This window comes from Mytilus trossulus, chromosome 5 (genome assembly GCF_036588685.1).
Source record: "Mytilus trossulus isolate FHL-02 chromosome 5, PNRI_Mtr1.1.1.hap1, whole genome shotgun sequence".
Classification (NCBI taxonomy): Eukaryota; Metazoa; Mollusca; class Bivalvia; order Mytilida; family Mytilidae; genus Mytilus; species Mytilus trossulus.
In genome coordinates this window covers 78383645-78400715 of record NC_086377.1, presented here as the reverse complement: position 1 = coordinate 78400715, position 17071 = coordinate 78383645, and the positions used below count along the sequence as shown (strand labels likewise).

Here is a 17071-nt window from a genome sequence, read left to right as displayed (position 1 = left end):
TCAATTTTTTTATGTGTCGATGTATGAGTATTAATGTATTGATATATCAGTGTGTTAATGCGTTGATGTTTGAATCTGTTAATGGGTTGATTTGTCAGTATGTCGATGTATTAATGTGTAGATGTTTTAGTATGTTAATGTGTTGATATATTGATGTGTTGATATGTCATGTGTAGATTTATTAATCTGTTATATTGTTAAGCTGTCAGAGTGTCAATATGCAAATGTGTTGCTATTTGAGTCTTTGAATGTGTTGTAATGTCAACTTGTGGATGTTAGAGACTGTTAATGTGTTGATTTGTCAGTGTGTCAATATGTTAATGTGTTAATGTATGCGTTGTTCAATATGTTTGTGTTTCAATATGCGAAGATAGTCTATATGTCTATGCATTGATATATGATCCTGTCAATGTGTCAATGTCAACGTGTGAATATTTAAGTCTGTAAATGTGTTGATTTGTCAGTGTGTCAATTTGTCGATATGCAGATGTTTCAGTCTGTTTATGTGTAGATCTGTCAATGTGTCAATGTATGAGTCTGTTGATGTGTTCATCTGCCAATGTGTTTATGTTTGAGTCAGGGAATGTGTTGATATGTCAGTGTGTCAATATGTCAATGTATTGATGTTATAGTCTGGTAAGATGTTGATCTGTCAGTGTGTCAATGTGTTGATGTTTGAGTCTGGTAAGATATTGATCTCTCAGTGTGTCAATATGTTAATGTGTTGATGTTTGAGTCTGGTAATATGTTGATCTGTCAGTGTGTCAATGTGTTGATGTTTGAGTCTGGTAAGATGTTGATCTCTCAGTGTGTCAATATGTTAATGTGTTGATGTATGAGTCTGGTAATATATTGATATGTCAGTGTGTCAATATTCAATGTGCTGATGCATGAGTCTGTCAATGTGTTGATCTATTAACGTGATGATGTATGTGTGCTAAAGTGTTGATCTTTCAATGTTTCAATATGTCAATGTGTTGATGTTTGAGTCTGTTAATATGTTAATATGTCAATGTGTTGATGTTTGAGTCTGGTTATATGTATGTTGATATGTTAGTATGTCAATATGTCAATGTGTTGATGTATGAATCTGGTAATGTGTTAATATGTGAGTGTGTCAATATGTCAATGTGTTGATGTCTGAATCTGGTTATATGTTGAGATGTAAGTGTGTCAATATGTCAATGTGTTGATGTTTGAGCCTGCTTATATGTTGATATGTAAGTGTGTCAATATGTCAATGTGTTGATGTCTGAATCTGGTTATATGTTGATATGTTAGTGTGTCAATATGTCAATGTGTTGATGTTTGAGCCTGCTTATATGTTGATATGTAAGTGTGTCAATATGTCAATGTGTTGATGTATGAATCTGGTTATATGTTGATATGTAAGTGTGTCTATATGTCAATGTGTTGATGTATGAATCTGGTTATATGTTGATATGTCAGTGTGTCAATATGTCAATGTGTTGATGTTTGAGTCTGGTTATATGTTGATATGTAAGTGTGTCAATATGTCAATGTATTGATGTTTGAGTCTTGTTATATGTTGATATGTAAGTGTGTCAATATGTCAATGTGTTGATGTATGAATCTGGTTATATGTTGATATGTCAGTGTGTTAATATGTCAATGTGTTGATGTTTGAGTCTGGTTATATATTGATATGTAAGTGTGTCAATATGTCAATGTATTGATGTATGAATCTGGTTATATGTTGATATGTCAGTGTGTCAATATGTCAATGTGTTGATGTTTGAGTCTGGTTATATGTTGATATGTAAGTGTGTCAAAATGTCAATGTGTTGATGTATGAATCTGGTTATATGTTAATATGATATGTAAGTGTATCAATACGTCAATGTGTTGATGTTTGAGTCTGATTATATGTTGATATGTAAGTGTGTCAAGATGTCAATGTGTTGATGTTTGAGTCTGGTTATATGTTGATATGTAAGTGTGTCGATATGTCAATGTGTTGATGTATGAGCCTGTCAATGTGTTGATCTATCAGCGTGATGATATATATGTGTGTTAAAGTGTTGATATGTCAGTGTGTCGATATGTCAATTTGTTCAAATTTGAGTCTGGTAATATAATGATCTGTCAGTGTGTGAATATGTCAATGTGTCTGTTTATGTGTTGATCTATCATCGTGATGATGTATGTGTGTTAAAGTGTTGATCTGTCAGTGTTTCAATATGTCATTGTGTTGACGTTTGAGTCAAGTGATATGTTGATCTGTAAGTGTGTCAATATGTCAATGTGTTGATAAATGCATGTTTTAATGTGTTGATCTGTCAATGTGTTAATATATCAAATGTTGATGCATCAGTCCGTTAATGTGTTGATTTGTCAGTGTTTCAATATGTCAGTGTGTTGAAATGAATCTGTTAATGTGCTAAATCAGTCAGTGTGTCAATATATATTTATGTGCTGATGTATGAGTCTGTTAATATGTTGATATGTCAGTGTATCAATATGTCAATGTGTTGATATATAAATGTGTTAATGTGTTAAATCTGTCAGTGTGTCAATATGTCAAATGTTGACGTAGTAGCCTGTTAATGTGTTGTGCTGTCAGTTTGTCAATATGTCTATGTGTCGATGTGCGAGTCTGTTAAAGTGTTGAAATGTCAGTGTGTCAATATGTCAATGTGTTGATAAATGCATATTTTAATGTGTTGATTTTTCAATGTGTTGATACATCAAATGTTGATGTATGAGTCCGGTAATGTGTTGATTTGTCAGTGTTTCAATATGTCAATGAGTCGAAGTATCAGTCTGTTTTTTTTCTAATCTGTCAGTGTGTCGATATGGCAATGTGTTGATGTATGAATCTGTTTATGTGTTGATTTGTCAGTGTATTAATATATGCCAATGTGTCAAAGGATGAGTCTGTTTTGTGTTGATATGTCAGTTTGTTGATATGTCAATGTGTTGATCAACGTGTCAATATAGCAATGTGTCGATGTATATATGAGTCTGTTATTGTGTTGATCTGTCTACGTGTGAATATGTCAATGTGTCAGTATATGAGTCTGTTTAAGTGTTGATCTCTCAAGGTGTTGATGTGTAAAAAGCTTTAGAACTGTCAGTGTATTAATATGTCAATTTGTTAATTTGTCAACTGGTCAATGTGTCCATATGTCTATGTGTCAATGTGTCCATATGTCTATGTGTCAATGTGTCCATATGTCTATGTGTCAATGTGTCCATATGTCTATGTGTCAATGTTTGAATTTGATACTCTTTTGATCCCTCAATTTTGAGATGATGATCTGTCAATGTTTTTATATGTCAATTGATTAATATGTCCATTTTTTAATAGGTCAACTGGTCAATGTGTCTATCCGTCTAAGTGTCAATGTATTAATATGCAAAAAAACTACTTATTCTGTATAATCCGATGGCTGGTTTTCAGCAATTCAACTTCCCCTTATTTGCATTAGAATTAACATAAATACAAACACAGGTCCATAAAAAAAAACATTAAACAAAAAATTGCAGATAGAGCACAAATCTCACCAAACGTCCATGAGAACAATTATTGATCCACTAGTGGCATCCATCAGTTTGTTCTTGCAAAGAAACCCTTCAATACATAATTGTGTGATATCCTGTCTTTTTACTTAATTAATTTTATTATTCCACACTTTGTGAATGCTGATAGTTTATTTTAGTGAGACATCGATTTTCACTGAACTTGTATACATTAAAGTTTAGGGGTCAGCTGAAGCAGCCTGTGGGTGTGGGATTTTCTCGCTGTGTTCGAGACGAATGGGTGGCCTTGGGCTGTTTAATGCTTTTTGATCTGGTTGAAGTCTCTTTGACGCATTCCCCGTTTCCATTCTCAATTTTAATCAAATATTCAATTGCTTGAGTTATATATATTAACTAAGTTTTAAGTTGATTTGATCACAAACTACATGTTTATTTCAAAACGTTAACTTGATACTGGGACAGACGCACAAACCAGAAAACATCATGACCCTCTACTATTGTAGGCAGAACATAAAACATCCATTTACTTGTCTTAGGCAGATCAGCTATATCCCACTGTGGCAATACTCTCAGAAAAGTATGGATGTACTTGGGACAACAAATATCCGTATATTAGAAACAAGTAATTATAAATCATTTCAGCCGGTATCTGAATAATTAACATTAGATGATTACCTTCAACTACTGGTGCTGTAGGTTCCTGTAAATGGGTGTCAGGAGTTACTTCTGGGGATGTCTTTGACATGACAGTCTACAAAAGAAAAATATGCTATAGACTATCATGTCCCATGTGAAAACTTGTCAAATAGTTTAATACCCCTACAGAAAAAAAAAATTGAGGGCCAGTTGAGGGCTATGTGGAGGACATTTGAGGGCTAGCTGTTTTAAGCAAAATAGTTGAGGGCTAGGTATTGAGCAGCTTTCTTTGGTTACATCTTCTGACATCAGACTCGAACTTCTCTTGAACTGAATTTTAATGCGTATTGTTATGCGTTTACCTTTCTGCATTGGCTAGAGGTATAGGGGGAGGGTTGAGATCTCAAAAACATGTTTAACCCTGCCGCATTTTTGCGCCTGTCCCAAGTCAGGAGCCTCTGACCTTTGTTAGTCTTGTATTATTTTAACTTTTAGTTTCTTGTGTACAATTTGGAGTTTAGTATGGTGTTCATTATCACTGAACTAGTATATATTTGTTTAGGGGCCAGCTGAAGGACGCCTCCGGGTGCGAGAATTTCTCGTTGCATTGAAGACCTGTTGGTGACCTTCTGCTGTTGTCTGCTCTATGGTTGGGTTGTTGTCTCTTTGACACATTCCCCATTTCCATTCTCAATTGTATAGCTCAACTCAAACCTTGCCAAGCAATGTATGTTCGATAGATGTTGCTCAACTGGCCCTCAACTGAACCTGGCCATTACGTTGAGGAAGAGTTGAGCAATTGATCTTTGGTTTTCATATAGTTGAGCAAAAGTTGAGCATTCAGACTTTGATTTTTTTTTTGTAGTTGAAGAAAAGTTGAGCAATTGATCTTTGATTTAACTTTTCATATAGTTGAGCAAAAGTTGAGCAAAAGTTGAGCAATTAGAAATATGAGCTGGTGATATAAATGATATGTGCCCCATCTGTTTTCAATTTATCTCTGTGTACATGTGTAAAGTACAAGAAGACAGGAAATTGTATTGTAAATGTACACAGAGTTTGAGGCAAAATTAAGGGAAGCACATGTTTTTATACATTTTTCTTCAGGTATTTACTTAACCAGAACTCATAACATAAAAACAAAAACAAAAACAAGCAGTATTTTTTTATTATAAGATCAAATATTCAAGATTTTGGTAAATAATAGTATATATTATATATATCTTTTTTTTTCTTGTTGAACATGTTGAACAACTCTTTCTGTTTTGAGAATTTCAATATATATCTAAATACTTTTCCTTGCATAAAAATTAATATGGCTGCAGGATTAACTAGATTTTATTTACTAGATAACTTTTAACTAGAGTCTCTAAAGAGCCTGTGTCGCTCACCTTGGTCTATGTGCATATTCAACAACAGACACTCTCCAACATTGTAGACAAGAATAGAATTCACGACAAAAATCAGTTTAAATGATCTTGTATTGCTTATCAGTTAGCCTGTTTAGTTTCTCTCTAACTTCTTTAGTTTTTGCTCAAAACACAAAAGAAGATAAACAAAATCCTCATTTAAGGGCAATCACTCCTATAAAGAGTCAGTCTACTTAACTATATCGGCAAAATTGGAATTGTAAGTAGATCTTGACTTGCTGATCATTTTGTGATTTAAAGTGTATCTTTATCTATTATAATTTTCTATCATTTATGACAGAACGCAAAAAAAAAAGGTGAAAATCGTCTTTTAAGGGCAATAACTCCAAAAAGGAGTCGTCTGACCATTTCCTCCATATTGTCTTTATTGTAGATTTTGTTTTGCTGATCGTTTTTGTCTAGCTAATTTTCTATCTGTCTAATATAGTTTTAAGATAGAAGGCAAACAAAAATGTGTCCAAAGTACACAGATGCCCCACTTGCAATATCATTTTCATGTTCCATGGACTGTAAAAATTGGGTAATAATCTAATTTGGCATTAAAATTAGAAAGATTATACTATAGGGAACATATGTACTAAGTTTCAAGTTGATTGGACTTCAATTTCATCAAAAACTACCTTGACCAAAAACTTTAACCTGAAACTCCCTCTTTCATTTTCTATGTTCAGTGGACCGTGAAATTGGGTCAAAAGTCTAACTTGGCAATAAAATTAGAATGATCATATCATAAGCAACAAGTGTACTAAGTTTCAATTTGATTGGACTTCAGCTTCATCAAAAACTACGTTGACCAAAAACCTTAACCTGAAACTCCCCCATTCATTTTCTATGTTCAGTTTACCGTGAAATTGGGGTCAAAAGTCTAATTTGGCTTTAAAATTGGAAATATCATATCATAAGCAACAAGTGTACTAAGTTTCAAGTTGATTGGACTTCAGCTTCATCAAAAACTACCTTGACCAAAAAACTTTAACCTGAACAGACGCACAGACGAACGGACGCACAGACGAACGGAGCCACAGATCAGAAAACATAATGCCCCTCTACTATCGTAGGTGGGGCATAAAAACGGAAAGATTGGTCAGCGAAGGGCAATAACTCTAATAAGGAGTCTATAGACAATTTTGACCATGTTGACCTATCTGTAAAACTTGCCTTGTTCATCATCTTCACCGCTGTATCTATTATAGTTTTCAAGATAGTAGGCAAAAATAAAAAAATGGTAAAATTTGTCATTTGAGGGCAATAAATCCTACAAGAAGTCATCTGACGGTTTTGACAAGTATAGACAATTGGCAGAGCTCAACATCCTGAACAGTTTAGCTCTTGTCAGATTTTCTCTTTATAATGGTTTTCAAAATTATAGACAAAGGGTCTCTTGACCCCGACTAACTTGCTAAGTCTGGGGGGCATTCACCCAATATAAGTATATATGGTTTTTAGAAAAGTAAAACGGAATAATTCTGACAAGAGTGCACCCGCTGAAATGTCTCGCCTGCTTTACTAACCATGATTGGTTTTATGTTGATAGTCCTAAAGATAAAGTTTCACTACAAGTATCACATAAACTTAAAATTATTAATGATCCATGAAAATGAGGTCAAGGTCATATAAACCAAGTCAGAAAGACATGTACACCTTACAATCATTCCATACATCAAATAAAGTTGACCTTAATGCTTATAGTATCTAAGAAGCAGACTTAAACAGGAAAACTAAACACTGACCAACGAACCATGAAAATGAGGTCAAGGTCAGATGAACCCTGCCAGACAGACATATACACCTTACAATCATTCCATACACCAAAATATTGACCTATTGCTTATAGTATTAGAAAAACATACCAAAACACTAAAACTTAACATTGACCAATGAACCATGAAAATGAGGTCAAGGACAAATGACACCTGCCAGTCAGACATGTACATCTTACAATCATTAATCCATACACCAAATATTGTTGACCTATTGCTTATAGTATTAGAAAAACAGACCAAAACACAAAAATTTAACATTGACCAATGAACAGTGAAAATGAGGTCAAGGTCAGATGAAACCTGCCAGACTGATTTGTACCCCTTACAATCATTCTATACACCATACATAGCTGACCTACTGCTTATAGTATCCGAGAAATGGACCTAATCACATAACTTTAACCTTGATCACTGATCCATGAAATAATGTGGAGGTCAGGTGAAACCTATCTGACGGACATGTAGACGTTGCAAGGAACCCATATACCAAATATAGTTATTCTTTTACTCATAAGTGAGAAATTCACATGACAAAAAATCCAATTTTTTTTCAAGCAGTCGCTGAACCATGAAAATGAAGTCATAGACAATGGTCATATGACAGACGGAAACTTCCTAACATAAGGTATCTGCATACAAAGTATGAAGCATCCAGGTCTTCTACCTTCTGAAATATAAAGTTTTATACAAATAGTTAATGCCGCTACCGGATAGTAATACCCATGTCTCACTCTACGACTTTCGTCACAGGCGAGACAAAAATTGAACATATATCCGGAGTCAAGAGTCAGTAATATGAAAATAGTCTATTTACAACAGATCCTTTTTACAAAATACTCAATAACTCAAAATAAAATCACCAAAAAGTATACAGATCTTTAGATTAATACAACAAAGAGGTGTGTAAAGTTTTAAGCAATAATCATAAATTAATTTTGAGATACGGCGCAACATGTAAAAAAAAACTCCCCCTTTTTTACAAAATACTCAATAACTCAAAAATGAAATTTTGAATCATCACCAAAAAGTGATAAACAGATATTAAGATTAATGTAACTAAGAAGTGTTTAAAGTTTTAAGCAATAATCAAGCAATAATCAAGAATCGTTTTTGAGATACGGTGCGACATGTGAAAAAGAATCACACCACTGTTTTAGTAACAAAGTGCCGTAACTCATAAAGTTTAAATCTTATTTTCACCAAAAAGTATACAGATCATTTGATCATCATAAGAAACAACTATATTAAGTTTCATGAAATTTAAATAAGGTGTTATGGTGCGACATGTTAACGCCGGACAGAGGGACGGACACCGGACATTTGTATACCATAATATGTCCCGTCAAAATTTTGACTTGCGTATAAAACTAGAGGCTCTCAAGAGCCTGTGTCGCTAAACTTGGTCTATGTGCATATTACACAATGGACACAGATAAATTCATGACAAAATTGTGTTTTGGTGATCATGATGTGTTTGTAGATCGAACTGTACTGGACATTCTTCTTGCTACAATTATCTCTATCTATAATGAACTTGGCCCCGTAATTACAGTGGAAAATATATTCTAAAAATTTACAAAAATTTATGAAAATTGTTAAAAAATGACTATAAAGGGGTAAACTGAAATTTTGGTCATGTTGACTTATTTGTAGATCTTACTTTGCTGAACATTATTGCTTTTTACAGTTTATCTCTAGCTATTATAATATTCAAGATAATAACCAAAAACTGCAAAATGTCCTTAAAATTACTAATTCTGGGTCAGCAACCCAACAACAGGTTGTCTGTTTTGTCTGAAAATTTCAGGGCAGATAGATCTTGACCTAATAGATTATTTTACCCCATGTCAGATTTGCTCTAAATGCTTTGGTTTTAGAGTAATAAGCCAAAATCTACATTTTACCCCTATGTTCTATTTTTAGCCATGGCGGCCATCTTGGTTTGGCAGGGTCACGCCACACATTTTTAAAACTAGATACCCAAATGATGATTGTGGCTAAGTTTGGTTAAATTTGGCCCAGTAGTTTCAAAGAAGAAGATTTTTTAAAAGAATACTAAAATTTTAGAAAAAATGGTTAAAAATTGACTATAAAGGGCAATAACTCCTTAATGGGTTAACTGACAATTTCGGTCATGTTGATCTATTTGTAGATCTTACTTTGCTGAACATTATTGCTGTTTACAGTTTATCTATATCTATAATAATATTTAAGAAAATAAGCAAAAACTGCAAAATGTCCTTACAATTACTAATTCAGGGGCTGCAACCCAACAACGGGTTGTCCGATTTGTCTGAAAATTTCAGGGCAGATAGATCTTAACCTGATAAACAATTTTACTGCATTTCACCCCTATGTTCTATTTTTAGTCATGACGGCCATCTTGGTTGGTTTGGCGGGTCACCGGACACAATTTAAAACTACATACCCCAATAATGATTGTGGCCAAGTTTGGTTAAATTTGGCATAGTAGTCTCAGAGGAGAAGATTTTTGTAAAAGAATACTAAAATTTACGAAAAATGGTTAAAAATATACTATAAAGGGCAATAACTCCTAAAGGGGTCAACTTACCATTTTGGTCAAGTTAACTTATTTGTAAATCTTACTCTGCTGAACATTATTGCGGTTTACAGTTTATCTCTATCTATAATAATATTCAAGATAACAACCAAAAACAGTAAAATTTCCGTAAAATTACCAATTTAGGGGCAGCAACCCAACAACGGGTTGTCCAATTCATCTGAAAATTTCAGGGCAGATAGATCTTAACCTGATAAACAATTTTACTAACGTCAGATTTGCTCTAAATGCTTTGGTTTTTGAGTTATAAGCCAAAAACTGCATTTTGCCCCCATGTTCTATTTTTAGCAATGGCGGCCATCTTGGTTGGTTTGGCGGGTCACCGGACACAATTTTTAAACTAGATACCCCAATGATGATTGTGGCCAAGTTTGGTGAAATTTAGCCCATTAATTTCAGAGGAGAAGATTTTTATAAAAGTTAACGACGACGGACGACGCCGGACGCCAAGTGATGGGAAAAGCTAACTTGGACCTTTGGGCCAGGTGAGCTAAAAATAAGAGACATCCAACAGATGAGAACACAGATTTTAAACATTTGTCTTTCACATATGCCAACATGTATATTAGGCAACAAGCTTGGAATTGTCAACTTACATTGTTAACTGACAAAAATTACTACAATGAAATTGAAAACTACAGGCAACTGTTTAATTGTAATTTCTTTGTACCAAGTCTGTTTTGTCTCTCATAATCTGTAAATATCTTTTAAAGTAAGACAAGACTACTTACCTTAAGGAAGTCCATTACTTCTTCCTTCTTCCTTTTTTTCTCTTCAGTATCATATTTTCCTATTTTTACTGCCAGATCATAAGGAGTCTTACCCTGAAATACAATCAAATAATCTTTCATTAGTTATACACATATATCAGTTATTTTTTTTAATTACTTATATAAGTATTTTTTTATTTTAAAAAATATAAAATTACTTAATAGAGTTATTTTAATTTTCAATAGAAACTTACACTAAATGTAGTTTTCATGATTTTAAACAACATTTTATATCATAAAATAAAGAATTTATCAAATTTGAGAGGAGTAAAGAGATAAAGGGTTACTTTGAAAATAATGACAAAAATATTACCTGAATAAGTTATTTTAAACATTTTTGAAAAAAATAGCAATAACACTTATCTAAGGCACATATTTAATTGATTTAGGTTACAAATTATAAATAACTTCAGGTCTTAATTAATTCACAAGTATCTATCTATTTATATCAGTCTACCTTCAAGATTTTAGAGGAAAATGATAATTTGATAGTCCCAAGAGACCAATCTTTGACCCAGAAGCGTCGGTCTGAAAGATAAGTGCGTCGGAAAGTTAATTAGTGTTTCAGAAGAATTAGTTTTTATATATCAAGGGAAAAATAACCAGATAACTGTGAAAATTATTTAAAGCTAGTAAAATCTGTATTCTTAGACACCTATAAAAATAATATTCAGAAAAATTACTTATATAAGTTATATTTAAATTAGCCTCGTTTTCAACATTACTTGTATAGGTAATTTTAATTGTTACTTGTTTAAGTAATGCCCCTGACTGTATATATCTTTTATTTCAAAAAACTGTAAAACATTAAGTAATAGGTAACTGTTGCATTAATTTTACCTATGCAATGCAGAATGTTGTCTTATTTATATATACTTCCAATAAAAACCAGTGAACCTAAACCAACAACAAATATAAAGTGTCTTTATAAAGAGATCATTGAATAATATTTGAGATTTTGCTGTTAAAGAAAATATTGAAAGATTACAAGGGTGTGTTGGTAAAATGTGATAAGATGGTAGTCATAGTAGTTGTGATGGTAGTGTAAGATATGTTGCTGGAGTATTATTAAATGGTAGTTTTGCTAATAGTGTATGATTAGTGTAAGATGTGTTGGTGGAATGTGATTAGATGGTAGTAAGATGTGTTGCTGGAGTATGATTAGATGGTAGTTTTAATAGAAGTGTGTGATTGGTGTAGGGTGTGTTGTTGAAATGTGATCAGATGGTAGTTTTGTTAAATAGAGTAATCTATGATTGGTGTAAGATGTATTGCTGGAGTATGATTAGATGGTAGTTTTGTTAAATATAGTATAATTGTTGTAAGGTGTGTTGGTGGAATGTGATTAGACGGTAGTTTTCAGGGATGATTCCACTATATAGTTTAGGCCCGCTTAACAGCCCTTAAATCGGCCAGTGGCCCAAAAAAATATTTGTAAATATAAATTCCCAATTAAGGAAAATAAAACAAAAATTGGCATTTCCGAAAAAGTTTCCGTCACCGATTACTGAAACTATAATTTTTCATAGTTTGTCGTCAAAACGTAGTAAAATCCGGATAAGAATGCTGACTATGATCGCATTTTATTAACGATTTAATTATGTCAACATGAGGTAAACAATTTTAGCGGCAGGATTCAATTGAAGTTAAAATGTTAAGGTAGTATTTGGTCTCGTAAAAGTAGATCGCTCAGCAGGTTGATCAAAAATATGCTTTTTGTCAAAATGGGTGTCAAAACAGACTTCGGCAAAGAGCAAATTCAACATTATATGACATTGATGAAATAATTTAAAACTTGTTTTGTAAAAGAAATTATTTTATATTTTGCTCTTTTTTCCGCAAAAGACAAAAGTTTGATCGTTTTTGAAAATAATGTTGCTGATAGACCATTCATGAAATGAGACCCCCCCCCCTCTGAAATACGATGTCATCATAACGGAACTGTTTCAAAAGATATGAATATGATCCAAATAATTTTAAAGTTCACTGGTTCAATTGTTTTGAATATCTTGTCAATTAAGTATATATATATATACTTTTGTAATTGCTTTTCTGAATTCGACAATTGGCCAGTTCTATTTGAAATACATTTAAATCAAGGTAAGTTTTTAAAGATGATCTGTTGAAAAAATACCCAATGGATGATTTTTTTCACTGGTTAATATGGCAAGCCGTTTTGCTATTTAATCTAACTTCAAGATATCTCATAAACTTTATAAGATATCTTATATAATAGTTCATTAGATATTTGATATAGTTTGAAAGCTATCTTATAAAGTTTATAAGATATCTTATATAGTTCACGAGATATCTTATAGTTGTTACCTTAGATATAGAGTATATTTGTAAGATATCTTATATAAAGTATATTTGTAAGATATCTTGTATAAAGTACAAAAAATGTATATTTGTAAGATATCTTATATAAAGTATATGTCAGATATATATTTTAAAATCAATATTAGATATCTTCTATATTATATGAGATATCTATTTTATATAAGATATTTTATAAAAAAAATATTATTTATGATAACTTATATATTATAAGAAACAATATTAGAGATATCGTATATAAATTATAAGATATTTCATATAATTTTCTTAAAATGATATCCAATAAATCATATAAAATATCTTAGACGAAACATATTTATAAGATATTTCATATACTTTAAGATATCTTAAATAAATCGTATACATTATATGAGATATCTTATATATTTCATAAGATATCTTATATATTATGAGATAATTTGAAATTCGAATAAATAGCTTAACGGCTTGCCATAGGTTTATGTTAGCTGGTACTTGTGGTATATATGTTTTTGTAATATGCCTCGTTTACCAAAGTTAAGATGATAGTGCATCATATGCAATGATATTCATGTATTACAATTACCCTGGTCTGAATCCAACAATTTCTTCAATCAGTGTGCAGGTGAAATTAACTTATTATTCATTTTCCGTTTTTACTGGAAAATGATATATATTTCGTCTTAGATTGTATTCATAAAAATTCCCAATTGGGATAAAAATTCCCAATTTGATATTCAAGGGACCCATTTGAAAACACCTGGTATCAACTCTGCATTTAAAGCCTTCTTCTCTAAAGAGAAAGGTACATATGCTAGGTATACTTATATTTAATGCGTTTCCCTCAGTTTTAGTTTGTTACCCCATTTTGTTTTTTGTCCACGGATTTATGAGTTTTGAACAGCGGTATACTATTGTTGCCTTTAATTATATACTGCATCTCCTTTATATATATAGATTGCCTAACAATGTAATTTTAATACACTATTTAGTATGTAAATATAAGAATGTTTAAAATATTTACAAAATGATGAAAATAAACACAATTTTTCGCTTTATCAAGCGTGCATCTATCCAGGTGAAATCGGATGTAGATGATAAGAAACTTTTGCAGCTCAATGTATATGTTGCACTTAGCCGCCTTGGAAATAAGAAAATTTTGCAGCTCAATGTATATGTTGCAAAATATATTGAGTTGGATTTAGCTGCCTTGATATATATATATATATATATATGTGTGTGTTTTTATTTTCATTTTAGGTTTGAGTGAGCCGGTTATGGACTTTGATGAACACTTGTTTTGTAAAAGAAATTATTTTATATTTTGCTCTTTTTTCCGCAAAAGACAAAAGTTTGAGCGTTTTTGAAAATAATGTTGCTGATAGACCATTCATGAAATGAAGTGTATAAGATATCTGATATAGTTCATGAGATATCTTATAGTTGTGACCTTATATCAAGTATATTTGTAAGATATCTTGTATAAAGTATATTTGTAAGATATCTTGTATAAAGTATATTTGTAAGATATCTTATATAAAGTATATTTGTAAGATATCTTTTATAAAGTATACGTAAGATATATATTTTAAAATCGATATAAGATATCTTCTATATTATATAAGATATCTATTTTATATAAGATATCTTATAAAAAATATTATTTAATATATCTCATATATTATAAGAAATATTATTAGAGATATCGTATATAAATTATAAGATGTTTCATATAATTTGGTTAAAATGATATCCAATAAATCATATAAGATATCTTATACAAAACATATTTTATAAACCAGTACATCATAAGAACCCCAAATCATTCATCGTGGAAATATTGCGCTAAAAAAGAGGGACAAAAGATATCAGATATCAGAGTGACATTCAAACCCACAAATCGAAAATAAACTTACATCGCCATGGATAAAAAAGAAATAGATAAACAGACATAAAATAGTTTACAGAACACAACATAGGAAACAAGGACTGAGCAACACAAACCCCACCAAAAACTTGGGTGATATCAAGTGTTCAGGAAGGGTAAGCATATCCTGTTCCACATGTGGCACCTGTTGTGTTCTCATATTACCAATAATTCCAATTTGATTTGATAGCTTTGTTTTAATTTGTGTTTCTGACGCGAATTATTCAGTTTTTGGTTAAAATGCACACAATTGTTTTTGAGGATAATAAAATTATGAACCTGTATGCATAAATTCTTAAAACATAGAAAACCTATGGACAATAACTGTTTAGTGTCATTAAATATCAGCTGTATTTGTACGAGGCTAAGTTACAGGTGTAATGCGAGCTTTAGCGAGCTATTACTCCTGTTTCGAGCCAAGTACATATCATTCATTCTTCTCACCTCTCGAGTCTCTTTTTCATATTCTAATGGAATATTTTCCCAAGGTTAGATCTAAGTAAGGGCATGCAAATATTAAAATTTCACCGAGGGGAGCAAGACGAAACACACTGTATTATTTGTTTATGCCAAAAACAAACCAGATGCTCCTCAGGGCGCAGCTTTATACGACCGCAGAGGTTGAACTCTGAACGGTTGGGGCAAGTATGGACACACAATTCAAGCTCGATTCAGCTCTAAATTTGGATTGTGATTAAATAGTTGACACAGCATAGGTTTCAGACACAGAATGAATGTGGTCTAATGAACTTAAAATATTGTTTTGGCCTTTGAGCAATTCACTATGCTGTTGAAAATTAATCCTCTCAAAAAAATGTTTAAAGAAATTTTCTTTTTATTTATGAAATCTGAAATGAGAAAAATTTAACTCCCCCCCCCCCCCCCCCCCCCCATTTTTTTCACATCCCCCTTTTTCATTTTTCAAAACTGATCACAATTCAAATTTCTAATGTAGTTTGCAACAATAACTACTCATTTAAATACATCATTAAATATTAAAATGTAAAATAAAGTGCTTGTTATCACTGAATGGTAAAGAAATGTAATCACATTCTACCAACACATCCTACACCAATCCTACACTACTGACACAACTATCATCTAATCACATTAAACCAACACACCCTACACCAATCCTACACTACTGACACAACTATTATATAATCACATTCTACCAACACACCCTACACCAATCATACACTACTAACACAACTGCCATCTTATCACATTCCATCAACACACCCTACACCAATCATAAACTACTGACACAACAACCATGTAATCACATTTCACCAACACATCCTACACAAACCATACACAACTGACACAACTACCATCTAATCACATTCTAGCAACACACCTGACACCAATCATACACTACCAACACAACTACCATCTAATCACATTCCACCAAAACACCCTACACCAACCATACACTACCAACACAACTACCATCTACTCACATTCTACCAACACACCTTACACCAACCATACACTACTAACACAACTACCATCTAATCACATTCCACCAACATATCTTACACCAACCATACACTACTGTTACAACTACCATCTAATCACATTCTACCAACACACCTTACACCAACCATACACTACTGACACAACTACCATCAACTCACATTCTACCAACACACCTTACACCAACCATACACTACCAACACAACTACCATCTAATCACATTTTACCAACACACCTTACATTAACCATACACTACTGACACAACTACCATGTAATCACATTCCACCAAAACACCCTACACCAACCATACACTACCAACACAACTACCATCTTATCACATTCTACCAACACACCTTACATCAACCATACACTACTGACACAACAACCATCTAATCACAGTCCACCAACACACCTTACACCAACTATACACTACTAACACAACTACCATCTAATCACATTCTACCAACACACCTTACACCAACCATACACTACTGTTACAACTACCATCTAATCACATTCTACCAACACACCCTACACCAATCATACACTAGTGACACAACTACCATCTAATCACATTCCACCAACACACCTTACACCAACCATACACTACCAACACAACTACCATCTAATCACAGTCCACCAACACACCTTACACCAACTATACA

General features: G+C 32.4%; 1 protein-coding gene across 1 annotated transcript in view; it reads right to left on the bottom strand.

Moving 5' to 3' along the window:
* The window catches only part of LOC134718332 (uncharacterized), a 248398-nt gene that overhangs the window by 37388 nt on the left and 193939 nt on the right, over positions 1 to 17071 (bottom strand). The window lies entirely within an intron of this gene.